Genomic DNA, 15,086 nt, shown 5'->3' with positions numbered 1-15,086 from the left:
AATTATCCAATTGCCAGTGAAAAAGAATCTACTTGGGCCAAGAATTTCCCTTCCTTGGCTGGCAGGGTTTTTTTGGTCTTCCCCTGAAGCATCTGTAGTTAGACAGGAAATACTGATTAGCGTGCAGTGACTGCACTGACACTGGGAAAAAAAATCTCAGATGTCCGCTTCTCTTATTCTCAGGGCTAGAGAGTAATTTGTTTTTATATCGGGGGACAAAATTTTCCTTAATTATATTCATAGGATCTGTTTTTTCTTATGTTAAGACGAAGCAGAGACATCTACAGCTCCTGAATCCCTTGAAGTTTCTGAGGCCAAAACTATTGGTTTCCAGATCTAATCTTTACCATTGCCTGTTTTTTCCTAAGTTCTTGGCTTTCACATGCTAAAGATCCTAAGTACTATGAAGAGAGCATTTTGTAACTATCTGTATATGAAACAGGACAAGAATATGTGATCTTGTGGACTTTTCTAAAGTTCCACCTCGTAGATGGGACTGGCTTTAATTGCCCTGGTTATCCCTCCTAGGTCTGTCTTTCTACATGTGATGCTTCTTCTGTGAATTTTATAATAAGACTTAATGAAATTTCTATTGCAATATCTCTGTCTTACAAGTAAGGATGGGGATATATACCTTTCTTGTCCAATTTTCCAGTTACATCAGCTAGAGTGGTAAAATATGACTTATGCAGATCTTACTACTCCTGTTGTCTACACTGACACAGTGCAGGAGCAAAACAATAATAACAAAAGCACAGTGGTACAGGGATCCTCCAGAGGTGAGACATGTTGTCCAATTACATAAAGTCAATGAGTTTTCTGGATCAAACCTCTTAAGTGTCAAGAATGTGCTTGTTCCTGTGAGGTAGGAAAATATTCACCAAACACCTTCCATACTTACTTTTGCTTGTCTCCAAGTTTAAATTCCTAAACCTAAAGCAAAAGAAAAAAACATTTTTCCCAGCAACACCATGCATTTAAATAGAACACGATAACTTTTTAAAAAATAAAAATATGTTTCTCCTGGGACTGCTGCTATAAACTCTCACTGTGGTTGTAGAATAATGCTGTGAAAATAAACACAAGTTGCTTTTAAGTCCCCTTGTTACAGTTACATTTTAAAATTTCCAACAGAGTAACTGTTCCTAAACTTTTATATCTCTAATATTTTTTACAGACAAGCTATTTTGGGCAATAGAGTAATGGTAAAATAGAGGGAATAGGAACTATTAAACTAGACCTTCCTAAAAGAAACAGCTAATGTCTTCCACAGTTTCTTTTACAGATGAGTTTTTAATAAGTCGCAGTGCCAGAGATGACTAACAATGTCTGTTTCTGCTCTATTTTAATAACTACAGTCACCTGTCACTTATCTCAATTGAACGCTATCTGGTTCCAATAGGTCAGCTAATTATCCTGATCATTAACCTTTAAGAGTACAGAGGCTATGGTAATCAATGCCACCCTTGGTGTGTGCCACATCATCTAATGAGTCTGTGTCAGAAAATGAACTCTCTGACCTCCCAATGGTGCAGTTTTTCATCATTAACTTTCTTTGTCATTTGGTTTCTTAAAAGAAGATGAGAAAAAGTGGGACCTGGCATGAATCAGCTTATTAAAAGGAATGCATAACATAAAACTGATTGCTGAAGATGGAATGAATGAAGAAATAATTTCCAAAAAGCTTTATGGTAAATTTCAAAGCATCTGCAAGGTTTAATAGTCAAAAAAGTAGAAGAAAGTAGTGATCAGTTAAATTTAGGGGGAGAAAAATCTGCTGTATCAAAATAGTTTATAACATCTATTTGTGATCAAATGAAGGATACTATCATAAACGGACTGCTGAGCAGGGATTTAGGAAATTTACCTTTGATGAATTCACTGCAGCAAATTTTTTAAACGGAGGTTTTGTTTCAGTTTCATGTAAATCATAAGAGAGTAATAGTTTCCCTCCCCTAAGGATTATGTAATATAAGAATGAGTGTGTAGAATGATGAAAGGCATACAACATATGAAGGTGAGCATATGAATCTCACCTAGTAAATGGTTAGAATTAAGTGTGCAGTCTCAAGTCATTACCTAATAATCAAAGGAGTGAGAAAGACATCTCCAGGATAACATTCACCCTCTGTATTTTAGTCAGCTGAATAAGTCTTTGGATATACACATTTCTTCCAAGTGTCTGTTGATTTTACTCAACTCTCTTCATGCCAATGTCTACTTTTCAGAGGACTATAGTGAGTAAGATGAATCCCAGCTACACACAAAGTGATAGCCACTACCACTGAATTGAAACCTGAGCAGGTAGAATTTTCCAAGAGTTTGTGTAGTGTCAGAGTCCTAAAACTTTTTCCTTTGACATTGTGGACTGATATTTTTTCATTTAATAGGCAGACAGGACAGTATCAGAACATTGTGACCCTTAAAAATTTGTACCTGGGACCAAAGAATGAAAATTGCAGCTTCCAGGGAAAGGCATGGGCTACTGTGCTGCCCTTACTGCTTCCTGCCTATAAGCCATTTTATTTGTCAGTGTTGACATGGAATGTAAGAGTATTGGAAGGCCTGTCTACATTCTGAAGCCATGTTATGACCATGACACCATTTTCAAAAATGATGCAATTCTATGTATACAGAAACACCTCATACCAGAGGACTCCCCTATAATGAAGACAAGATCAAGAATGCTGTTTTCCCTCATATGAGGAATGAGTCTAGTAAAACCTTTTATTTAGAAACCTTAAAGTGAGGGTAAAGGAGTTGCCATTTATCTGGATCTGAAGAGCTTTGAAGATGATGAGGGGACTGAAGCATCTCCCTTATGAGGAAAGGCTGAGAGAGCTTCACCTGTTTAGCCTGGAGGAGACAGACAGGGGATCTTATCAATGCGTACAAATACCTTAAGGGTGAGAGGCAAGAGGATGGGGCCAGGCTCTTTTCAGTGGTGGCAAATGACAGGACAAGGGGCAGTGGGCACAAACTGCAGTACATGAAGTTCCTTCTGAATATGAGGAAAAAATTCTTTACCTTGAGGGTGAATGAGCCCTGGGACAGGCTGCCCAGAGAGGCTGTGCAGTCTCCTTCTGTTCTGTGGACACATTCAAAACCTTCCTGGATGTGACTCTGCAACCTGCTCTGGGTGAACCTACTTTAGAAGGAGTTTGGACTAGATGATCTTCAGAGGTCCCTTCCAACCCCAACCATTCTGTAATCCTGTGATTCTGTGAATCTTAGTACATTTTACACAGGAGGCAGAAATCATAATGCATTTGTTTACTGAGCAGTTGTATGAGCATATATACAACTGTATGTTTGGAACAATGAAACCGCTATGATTGACTACAGAAGAAGACCACTTTGACGTCTGCCTAGGCCAGGGGTCCTCGCACTTTTTAACCAGGGGGCCGGCGTGCGGGTGAAGTGGCCGGCAGTCATCTGCAGCTGCTTGGTTTCCCCCCCCAGCCCCTGGAGGGGGGGGGTGGGTGTTGGCGAGGGGGGGTCTGTAAATACCGGGGGCTCGATTGAGGACCCTGGGGGGCCATATCCAGCCTGCGGGCCATAGTTTGAGGACTCCTGGCCTAGACCCTCAGTTTCTCTCATCCTCTATTGAGGTACCACAAAACTGCACATTCCAGCAACTTTCCAACATCAGCTTTAATTTAAATAAGGAAGCTACCAGCTGGCAGGAGGATACTTCTAAAATCCATAAGCATTTTTAGACATGATAGACAAATGGAAGTTAATGCCTTCTGTTCAGTCTTATTCTAATCACATGATTTATGGCCTTTAATCTCGATTCATGACTCCTGGTTTGTCACTCTTGATTTCTGATATGTGAACTGATCCATGACCTTGGAACTTAAAACAGATCTGTCTTCCAATGATAAGAAAAAATGTTTTGGATAATTTGTTAAGTAAGTATAAAGAATATTGTATGCTTTAGTAATATTATTGCTGCATATGTAAAATGCATGGAAAAAAAAGAGACCAGGTAAAAACTTGTCAATTTCTATTAAGCATATAAGTATACCGACTTCTGGTTACTGTTTTGCCAAACTATTTGCAACTGAAATATTTATTGTGTGAAATTAGTTAAGTTGGCAAAATGCTATTAGCTGCTAGAAATAAAAATCAACAAAAGCTGGCCAATAAATTAGAAAAGTCTCTGATAGAAACCTAGCATAAAGCTTTATTTAAAGAGGATCATATATTAACAGAGTGAGCAAACAAAACCAAGTGGTGAAATACATGGGGTTTAAGAGAAGGAAAAAACCCCAACAAACAAACAAAAAATATGGACCTTTGCCAAACTCCAAACACAGCTATTATGGAACTTTATTTAAATATATTTTAGAAGATTAACATGATAAAAGGTAGTGTAAATCTTATAAAAAGATGTGTAAAAAAGAATCACCAAAGAAACCTGTTTGTGAAAATCAGGATCTATCTTGGAACTCTGGCATAAATTTGTGTAATTCCTGTTATGTCAGTGCAGAACTTTCACAGAGGAACACTGAAAACTTCAGTATTATGGGAAAGAAAAGCAGATAAAATTAAAAGAATAAAGTGAAACCTTTGCAAGAAAGAATTAGGACTGTAAGATACCTACCCATCTGTTATGTAAGTTAAGACAAACACTTCCACAATCTATTGAATGATGCAATGATGTAATTGGTAAGGAAAAAAAAAATCATGATCAGTGCAAAACAAAATAATTAAAAGAAACCTTTCACAATGCTTAGCTGTGTCCTGAGGAAACAGAAGGGGGGTTATGTGTTCAGTTATTAACCCATGCCTGTCAGCATTGAAACATTTTGATGAATCCAGTGATGTATTTCTAGCAGTGACTTCAACTAAAGAGATATTAAAATTTTTTAGACAAAAAGATGAACGTTAGTGTTGAAGTTACCTTTGATTTCAAAATACGCTTGTTGTGTGGGTTTTTTTTTTCCTGGAATATATTCTGATTTCTTTAAATTATAGTTCCTTGTCTCCTTTCCTTCAGATAAATGCTGAAACAGCATGCATCTTCCAAGAAGGGCTGTTAGAAGCTATAAGGTTTGTATCTTGACTCTCTGCCTCTGGTATCTGTATTAAAAGTGAGGTGAAAACAAGCATAAATAACCTATAAACAAGTGTTCACCTTCCTGCAACTTATTGGGAAATTCTGGGGGATTGTGACTTTTCCCAGGAGGCAAAATGTAGAAGTGTTAATGACCATAAAAGTGCAATACTCCTTTTCCGCATACACTACAAATAACATTAGCTTGTTTCAAAGTGAACGTCCTTTTGGAAATTATTTCTTCTGAAAATCTTTGTGGTTTTACTTTCTTATGTTTACAGGCAAAATGACAATATTAAAAAAAATGTAGAGGAATGAGGCTGGGTTAATTAACATTGATAATATAGAGCTGTGGGTTGGCTTCAGGGGTGGTGGGTTGGCTGATGTAGATAAGGTGCAGCTGTGGCTAGCTCTGTTAAGAGGTGGAGCAGCCAAGGGAAAGAGAGGAAGAAGAAGCAGAGAGAAAAGAGAGAATGTGTGTGCTGGATGAGGAGAGACTAGAAGAAGGCAGCAGAGGCACTGGCATGAAAAGTATGTTGGTATGTGACAGTAAAAGACTTTTGTTGCAGACAGCTAGTTTGGAGAGTGCTGTGACCAAAAAAATAGATAATCCCATTTTCTGTTAATCTTTATTTATTTATTGTATACTGCTTGACTAAGTAATAAAAGGAGTCATAGTAGTGACTTAAGACAGGTATCACATTAATGTCCCATCCCTTGCTTTCTATTTATTAATTAGACATTCATGACACCATGTTCCATTCTTTCAAAACTATCTCTTAAGTTTCAGACTTCCCTCCAACTTTGCTGTAATTAATATTTATCATATTTACATAGCACCTACAATCTAGTTCACAGTCTAGAAAATGCATCTGTGTCTTGTTCCTGACAAGTGCCATATTTTTAGACTTTCTTATCAGGTTCTTGAACCAAACCAATATATGCAGTTTTGCAGAAATGAGTGAGGTTTTCATGCTTACTTACCTGCTTGAAAGTCTAGAGATTTACATTAATTACCCCCCCAACTTTGATAAAAGAGCCTTTTTCTGAATCTATGCATCCATAATGTTGTGCATCTCAGTGTTATGGTCTTTGAAGTTTCCATGCTTCCGAAGACTTTAATCTGTCACAAATGGAAATGAGCCTCTACTGATGGGGCCAGGTTGCAGTGGCATAACTCCATCAGTGGAGAATTACTCTTTGATATTTGAAATATTAGCAACAATTATCAGTAATATAATCATGGTATATTTTATCTAATACACTACAGGTGAAACATGAATAGCTAAAAGGCATTTCAGAAGTGTAAAAGCAAGAAATCTCCAATGATGTCTATGGTTTTCTATGTTTTTTTCTGGAGAAAAAATATAGATAATTTTTTTTAAAAAGCAATTTTTTTTTTGTCAGAACAAAAGAGGTTTTTTTGCAGGTGTTTTAAGTATTACTGCAGCTTACAACAAGGTGTTTGAGGGTATCTTTCATAAATTACTATTAGACAAGAAGGTAGCTCAAATATATATCTAAGTTAATGAATAATGCAAAACAGGAATGGCACAATCTAGGATCCTGCTGCCCAACTCAATCTAGATGGTGTTCAATGAGTTCTAAAGACACGCTTAAGAAACTTAGATACGAAATCTGTGAACATTATGGATCATACTCATAGAATCATCAAAGATTAAATTATGCATCTATGAATCTCAGATATGAATCTTAAGTCTCTGAATTAGTACATTAAACCAATCTATGGATCAAATAATCCATGACAGCAAACAAAGGGAAGATGGCTTTTATGACACATTTTTTAAAATAATTTTGTAGGCCGCTGTCATGTGCTGGTGAGAACAGTGAAAACAAATAGCATATATGTAAATAAACCTCCTAAATGGAAGAACACGTGCCATTTTTTGCATGCTTAGTCTTTATAGAATCAGTGAGCTTGTGGATAAAGCTGCTTTTAAAAATTCTTCAGGAGGGTCTCGCATCAATTGCTTGTAAAAAGATAAAATTCTAATGAGCTGTTGTGGTTCAATCCTAGCCAGCAGCTCAGCCCCACCCAGCCTCTCACCCTCCCTCAGTGAGGTGGGGAGAGAACTGAAAGAGTTAAAGTGTGAAAACTTGTAGGTTGAGATAAAGGCAATTTAATAGGTAAAGCAAAAGCTGCACAGGCAATCAAAGCAAAATAAGGTATTCATCCATCACTCCCCATCAAGCAGTTAGATGTTCAGCCATCTCCAGGAAAGCCGGGCTCCATCACATATAATGGTTACTTGGAAAGACAAATGCCACAACTCTAAACATCCTGCTCTTCCTCCTTATTCCCCATAGCTTTTATTGCTAAGTATGACACAATATGCTATGGCATGTCCCTTTGTCTAGTTCAGGTCAGTTGTCCTGGCTGCGTCCCCTTTCAACTTCTTGTGCACCCCCAGCCTCTTGCTGGTCGGGCAGTGTGAGAAGCACTTGGCGTGATGCTGTGCAAGCACTTCTATGAATAAAATTAACAATGTCCCGGCCAAAACCACCACATGAGCTAAGAGAACTGGTTCTTCTGTGCCTTGGTAAGCAAAGAATTAAGAAAAAAAAACCCCAACAAACCAAACCAACCAACCAAACAAAAAACCAACAAAAAACCAAGAAGATAAGAGATTAATTTTCAGTGTAGTTTACCAATGCTGTAATGCTACCAGAATATCTGCTGAGACGCATTATTAGTATATTCATAGCAGATAGAAGAAAATGGTGAACACTAAGGGATAAAGTTTACACATGACATACAATTTCATACAAATTCGTGATCGCTAATTTTATATTTGGCTGCTGAAGGGAAGGAATATTTCATGCTAAATAATAAAACAGAAGAGGAAATCCTGTTTTAATAAATACTTTGGTATAGAATGGATAAGCAAAAAGGATGAATGATGACATGGAACAGGGCACAGATTAAGTTATGAAATCTTGGGAAAAGAGACTGATAGTGAGAAAACATGAGGGTTCTCTGTAAAAAAAAAGAATACAAAATTATTCCGTATCTGTTGTAATGAAAGCAACAACAAAAATGGATGGCTGAAATTATCAAGCAATAAATTTAGAGCAAACAAAATTGGTTAACTTGTGTATGTGTAACATAATTACACTGTGGAGCTCATGAATGCCAAATGATGCAGACAATAGAACTGTAAATAAATTTTTGAAAGGACTAGGAAAATTCACAGAAAATAGTAATTGTTATACATTTAAAAATGGGGTTAGGTATAATCTGTGTTTCAAGAAGTATTTTAAAAATTGCTTGTCATAGCTGGAAGAGTGTATCAGTCAAAAAACTTGTGATTACATCTGTTATTGAGTAAGTTTGTGATCTATAACTGTATTTGCCTAGTTTCTTAGTATCTTTTTTAGTTCTTCCTTCAGATAGCAATCAACAAAGAATGAACTAGGTGAAATAAAGATTTATTTTGAGCAAGTAGAGCCGTTCTTACATTTTTAAAGAAGGAAAGAATTAAAAATTGCGAAATACAGCAGTTCCTGTTGACAGTAAAAGAAAGCTTCTATTTCATAACTCAATCACAAATTGATGGCTTTACACTGTGAGAAAATTAACAAAATCATGGGCCTAATTTGTAGTCATAATAGAGGTAGAACATATAAATAGGACTGAAAAAGAGGCCTGAAAGATAATCGCTATGCATGCATTACTGCATTGGATTTTTTCAGAGCCAATGATCAGAATCATTTAGGTTAGAAAGGACCTTTAAGATCATCAAGTCCAACTGTAAACCTAACACTGCCAGCTCTACTACTAAACCATGTCCCTAAGCACCACATCTACACATCTTTCAAACACCTCCAGGGATGGGGACTCACCCACTTCCATAGACAGTCTCTTCCCATCCTTGACAACCCTTTTGGTAAAGACATTTTTCCTAATATCCAATCTAAACTTCCACTTGCTGAGGGGGTGTTTGAGGGGATTTGGAGGTTATTTCCTCTCATCCTATCATTGTTACTTGATAGAAGAGACTAACACCCACCTCACTACAGCCTTCTTTCAGGTAGTTTTAGAGAGCAATAAGGTCTTCACCAAGCCTCCTTGTCTCCAGACTAAACAAGCCCAGCTCCCTCAGCTGCTCCTCAGAAGACTTGTTCTCTAGACCCTTCATCAACGTCGTTGCCCTTCTTTGGACACACTTCAGCACCTCGATGTCATTCATGCAGTGAGGGACCCAAAACTGAACCAGGCCCAAGTACAGGAGGAAAATCACTTCCCTAGTCCTGCTGGCCACACTGTTTTAGATACAAGCCAGGATGCTGTTGGCCTTCTTGGCCACTTGGGTACACAGCTGGCTCATGTTCAGCTGGCTGTGGACCAAGGAACCCAGGTCCTTTTCTGCCAGGGAGTTTTCCAGCTCCTTTTCTCCAGTCACTCTTCTCCAAGCCCGTAGCATTGCATGGCAAGCACTTGACCTCGTTGAATGTCATAAATTGTCCTTGGCCCATTGATCCAGCCTGTCCAAATCCCTCTGGGGAGTCTTCCTACCCTCAGGAAGATCAACACTGGCACCTAACTTGGTGTGTTCTGCAAACTTACTGAGGGTGTGCTCGATTCCCTTGTCCAAATTATTAATAGAGATATTGAACAGGACCATCATGTTCCACCATCATATCTTCTTGTTGGCCTTCCCCCTGATTCTTACCCATAAATACTCAACCTTATCATTACTACCAGTAAGCTCTAGATAATCAAAACTCTCCCTAACATGCTGTGGAAGACCAACTGGAAAAACAATCTAACACCAAGAAAAGCTCAGAAGAGTACAAACAACAGCAGTATACGAAACTTGTTAAAGGAATAGGGGGTGGAGATCCCTTGAGCCTGTCCAAGCAAGATCTCAAATACTCAAGAAATGTCTCAAACAACTGCAAGATCAAACAAAAGGTTACTTTGTATGAACCAAAGACTGATAAGAGGGAACAACCTGCCAAAGGGTGAATAATGGCAACAGAGTCAGCAGATTTCTGCCTTAAATGGAGGAAAGGTAAATGCAGCACAAGAAGATCATGACCACTGACCCAATTCAAGACCAAAAAGACTTGCCCCCCCCGCGCCCCCCCCCCCCCCCCCCCATGCCTGTAAGGAGCATGCATGCTAGTTTACGTGACAAGTGATGCTGATTTTAATATGAGGTGGGTCCACACTGAAGGATAAGAATAAAAGAGGAAGACAAGTGCCATTTTAGGAAGCAATAAGAATAAGAATAAAAGAAGAAGGGACTTCTGAATGACAAATCCTACAAGAAACACTCCCTGTTGGCAGGCCCAATGTTGGATCCAAGACTGGTGATATCTATTTCTCTTGCTATCTCTGCACCCCATCCACACCTCACCTCCCCCTCCCCCCCGCCCCCCTTCCACTTTGTCTTTTACCTTTTTCTAGTAAGTAATGCAAGGCATAAAACTTCATATGCTTGGCAAGTGATAAGCATTTCTGCTACCCAATTATTTACCAATGATCCTGACTATGGAATAAAAGTCTTTGTATACCTAGGGAACTCTGGTATTGTGTGCACCTTACTCTAACCAAGAGCATCAGTGAATCTGAGTGACGCCTCTCTCCTTCTCCACAGAAGGTAACACATACAGAGCTACCCCACTGCTTCTTCTTCCTTGCCTGTCCCTTCTGAAGAGTTTATAGCCATCCATTGCAGCACTCCAGTTGTGTGAGTCATCCCACCCATTCCATGATGGCAATTATGTTATGGTTTTCCTGCTGTGCATGACACTGTGAGAGAAGGAAAAGTATATGAGAATTGCCATTCATTACAACATAGTTCTGGAAGCCCTTCCTAGCATTATAAATTAACAGTTGCCCATACAGTGAAACATATTCAGGTTTGTGATATTATCTATCAGGCAATTATTTCAGATTTATATTTGTTTATTTAAAAACATAAAGCTAGATGAAATTGGTTATTAGCTTTAGAGGCTAGACCCACATCAATACCAGGGAGAAAATAAGGAATGAGACAAAACTGTCTGGGCAAGAGAAAGGCACAAGTATAAGTGGTACATCAGCACAAGTGTAAGAGGGAAATTATTTTACATGAGATGTCTAATCTCAGGGTAATAAAAATTCATTGTTAATAAAAATGAAAAGATGATAGTGAGGAGTTTCTGTGCAGCAGTATGAAAGAGTAAAGACTTTTTTCAGTCTAATAACTTTTTCTGCTTTCTTCCATGCTACTTTTTCAAGAACTCAGGTAACACATTATTCTGCATATAGGATCATTGTAATTAAGTATAAGTCCAAATATATGCACAAATTTACTAGTCTTTCAGAATGTTTTGGTACCCTGCAGAAGACTAAAAGCTTGAAAACTGACGATGCTTTCAGACATGTGGTCATTGCTTTAGATGGGTGTTTCTACTATATCCAGAACAAAGAGGTATCACTGTATTCACTAAAGAGAAACCCAGAAGATAAATTGTGTTTCAAAAATTTCGGAGTCCAGGGAATAATTGAACAGGACTTTGATTTACACTGGGCAAAATGTAAATCACCCACAATGCCAACACAGCACTAAGCTGAGAATGGCATGATGAAACCAAATACAGCTTATGTTACTTTGAGCTTTTGTGTTGGTATGTGGGAAAATCCATGCCTGACCCTTCAACATGGCCCTGAATTTGGATCACAAAATCAATTATTCCCTTCAGTCTCATTCAGCATTACCTTTGAAATTTCACTGAGTTTAATTTTTAATGCTATAGCTATCTAAGCTGTTTTGTTCTCTATGTGAATGAAATCCAGATAATTGATACAATGGTGCTTGGCAGTAACGACCTATTCATATTTAGGGACAGTGCTGAACTGATAGCAGTTCTGACAATCCCAAGGAAACGTATGTGAAGAGAATTATATTTTGTTGAAACAGTGTGATTGGAAGGAATTTTCAGGAATAGAATTACAAGCAGGACAGACTTTTTTAACTACACACTTAATCTATTCTAATTTTTGGTGGTCTTAAATTTTTTCTAGTAGAGTCTCAAAAGTCTTAATTCTTCTGTCCCTGGTAAGTTAACACAGCTGAGTTGTGTCATAACTTCAGATGGATTCAGGAGAAAGCATTGCCACCACCAGTTTGGTGTGATCTAAGCTATGTCACAGATCATAGTAAGGAAACTTGCAAAAAGAGTTAGTAATGGAAAACTCCTTCCCCATTTTGTCAGAGAAAATCATTCAGGCTTTGGGTAGTGACCAGCTCTCACAAGAATCTTTTCTACATATTGAAGCAATATTTAGAACCTCATTTAAAGACAAGTGTCATGACCAGCTTCTGGTGAAAGAGCTCATTATTGTGAATCCATGAAAGCACTTTCCTGTCCAAACTTTTGGCAGAATTTTTTCTTTGAAGGACCTTTGATGAGTTCTTTGAAACTTAAAGACCCTTTTTTTTTTTAATTCTACTAGCTGGAGGGACTACCTTGGCTCAAGAATGATGATTTTAAGCCTCTACTGCCTATCTTTTGGGAAAAAAAACCCCAGAAATTATAGGGAGCTCATGACGTACCGGAAAGAAAAATCATTCCATTCACTAATAGTTACACTTCTACATACATATTCAAATTGTCAATTCTGACCTAAATGATTTATTGTCTGAAAAAATACTTCTAAAATATATAAACAGAACAATGTTTTAAAACACAGATTTGCATTCCTGTTGTAGACTCTTCCTATTAATTAGTTAGCTGAGATTCACTGAACTGTAATATGTACTTAAAACTGTGTTCATTGTACAGCTTCAAAACATAGTTGAGAAATGTTTTATTATGTGTCTTCATTTCAAGAGAAAATATCAAATAATTTTACAGAATCATATCATGGCTCTTAATTATAGTGAAATTTTCATCTGGCTTCATCAGAGGAAAGGTAATAATGAGGCAGAGAGCTAAGGTCCAGTCTTGCTCTAACTAATGAACTGAATAATCAAGTGTGTTCTCAGTGCAACACCTTTGTATTTCTTCATATTCATAAGCAGCTGAATTTTTCGGTGTTAACACTGGGATCTTTTGGTCCCACTCTCGACATTCCTCTCTCCCTCCCTCTTCCCCCCAGAAAAACCCTGAAGTCAGACACCTATTCAGATTTTTTGTTCTAATCAAGTATATATAAATTATGTATGTTTTGGCTTAGCTAATTTGATAGGATTTACAAAGAACCTCTTCCATCATTCCAGCTCTGGATTATTTCACACTAGCCCACACTTCCTTTTCAACATAAAAGCTAATGGAATCCCATGTCTATGTGATTTTAAAAAATATCTATCTGTCTCAGTGGGAACGTCATCCATATTAGGTGCTTCTTGGTACTCTTGTAGTGGAGGAGATACACAATCACAGAGCAACAGGTTAGAAGGGTCCTCCAAAGGCCATCTAGACCAAAACCCTGTTGAAAGCAGGGTCAATGGATACTAGGCATCTTAGAAACTTGTCAAGCTGGGTTTGGAGAGTCTCAGACCACAAGCTCTCTGGGGAAACTGATTGACTCTTTGACATTAGGAAAGGAGGTGGGGCATAGGGGAAGTCTTACTATATAATCAGAATTTCCCTTCTTGCAGTTTATATCAGTTACTAGTTATCCTAGCACTGGTCACTTCTGAGAACAGTCTATCTCTGCTTTTTTCATATCACCTATTAGGTAGCTCTGTAGCTTGGAACATCTCCCTTTAGTCAGTTCTTCTAAGCTTAAACAAGTTGAGTTCCCTCGTTCTTTCTTTGTGTAAAAGGTGTCTCAGTCCCCTGACAATCTGACCTCTAATAAGCTTGCTCCAGTATGTCAGTGTCATTCTTGCACTGGGGTACAAAAAACTGGACACAATACCCCAGGTGCAATCTGACAAGTGCTGAGTAGTTGGGAGTCACTACTTCCTTCCAGTGCTGGCTGCACTCCTGGTAATACACTACATAGTTGGCTGCTTTTGCTGCCAATGCATGCCTCTGAGTCATGTTCAACTTGCTGTCCACCAGGACACTCTCATCTTTCTCTGCAGAGCTGCTTCCGCTGCCTTCCCCACCCCCCCAACCCCCCTCCAACTAGTATCCAAATACAGTATTATTGCACCTATCCTTAGCAGAAAACTGCATTTGCCTTTGTTGAACTTTGTGAGGTTTTTTTCAGACCATTTTCCAGCCTGTAGAGATCTCATTGAAGAGCACTCCCCCACAGCTTGACATGGCTCGGGACATTCAGTTGTGTTGTACAGGACATTAAGATGTTTAACTATATTAGCCCCAGTGTGAAACCTTGAGGAATGCCACTAACATCTGCCTTTGTGCTATCTCATCACAAAATCATGAGGACCAGACAATTTTTTTGTCACCTTCAAGTCCATTTACTTGATCCATACATCACCAATTTGACTGTAAGGATTCTATGCAAGATCACATCAAGGACCCTGTTAAAAGTCAACGTGTACAACATCCATTTCTCTCCCCTTCACAGGACAGCCAGGAATCTCATCATAAAAGGCAAATACATTTGTCAGACATGATTTGTTCTTGGTAATTCTCTGATCTCTGTTCCCAACCACAATCTTGTTCTTCAGGTACCTGGACATGGCTTCTAGGTGGAATTTATCCATAATTTTTTCAGGGACCTAGTTTAGGCTGATGAGCCTGTAGCTCTCCAAATAGTTGTTCTTGCTGTTCTCAAAGACAGACATGATGTTGCCTTTTTTTCAGTGATTGGGAAGCTCCCCTGACTCTCATGACCTGCCAAAGATGCAGACAGTAGACACACAATGACATCAGCCAACTTCAGAGACATCTTATCTGATCCCAGGGGCTTGCATATGTTCAATTTGCCTAAGCTGTGTAGATCCATGTGACTACAAAGATATGAAAGTATAACTTTAAGTATTTATTTATATATATATATATTTTAATAAAATTCATACACTGTCTCTTACATCACTGTGATAATTTGTAAGTATAAATTATTTGGATTCCTTTTGGACAGAACTTGAGG

The sequence above is a fragment of the Falco rusticolus genome, chromosome 2, assembly GCF_015220075.1.
Source record: "Falco rusticolus isolate bFalRus1 chromosome 2, bFalRus1.pri, whole genome shotgun sequence".
Lineage (NCBI taxonomy): Eukaryota > Metazoa > Chordata > Aves > Falconiformes > Falconidae > Falco > Falco rusticolus.
Note: the sequence above shows the minus strand (reverse complement) of the source record.